This window comes from Aplysia californica, unplaced genomic scaffold, assembly GCF_000002075.1.
Source record: "Aplysia californica isolate F4 #8 unplaced genomic scaffold, AplCal3.0 scaffold01129, whole genome shotgun sequence".
NCBI lineage: Eukaryota > Metazoa > Mollusca > Gastropoda > Aplysiida > Aplysiidae > Aplysia > Aplysia californica.
The window spans coordinates 88577-89539 of NW_004798399.1; positions in this window are offsets into that span (position 1 = coordinate 88577).

A 963-nucleotide genomic window follows, 5' to 3' on the forward strand; every position below is an offset into this window, starting at 1 on the left:
CCCCCCCTAACCGTCCCAAAAACCTCCTAACTTCCCCAATCCCATAACCTAGCCTGAATTCACGCTTTCATGTCACTCAAACTCAAACTGGAAAGCCGTTGAGTGTGCGGTTTTGTTTTTAGTTTTAGTAAGGTCATGTACGTGCCGAAGATTAGAGGTGTTACAAGATGTTGAGATAACAAACATAAAAGAAGTGCAGTTTGACACATGGAAAAAGAACGTACTCTTCTGTTGGCCTTTGTGAGTAAGGTATATCTATGGCCGCCAGATGAGTATCAGGGTATCAGGTCTCAGGGTATCAGGTATCAGGGGTGTGTCGGTTAGGCACGTGCGATAGGCCGCTACGCGTGAGTACAATGTGGGTGAGGGGGCGGGGAGGGTGGAGAGGGGTGAGGGAGAGGGGGGAGAGGGGAGAGAGAGAGAGAGAGAGAGAGAGAGAGAGAGAGAGAGAGAGAGAGAGAGAGAGAGAGAGAGAGAGAGAGAGAGAAGTTTAGCCCCCTTTTTTCCGAAGAAAAGACACTTTTAAATAACCCTTAACAAACCCTCTATACCTTTTCAATCAGCTTTTACCACAGGGTGGTATGACCCCAACAACAGCAACAGCAACAGCAACGACAACAACAACAACAACAACAACAACAACAACAACAACAACGACAACAAAAACGACAACATCATCAACAACAACAACAACAACAACAACAACAACAACAACAACAACAACAACAACAACAACAACGACAACAACAGCAACAACAACAAAACTACAACAACAACGACTACAAAAACTACAACAATAACAACAACAACAACAGCTCTTATTATGTCCCGCAGTGACCAGTCATTACTGGCAAAAATCAGGACCGGTCATTTCTCTGGGCTTCGGGCCTACAAAAATAGAATAGACAAAACATCGACCCAATATGTCCATTGTGCAGCGAGGAGCCCCAAGATTTGGAGCAC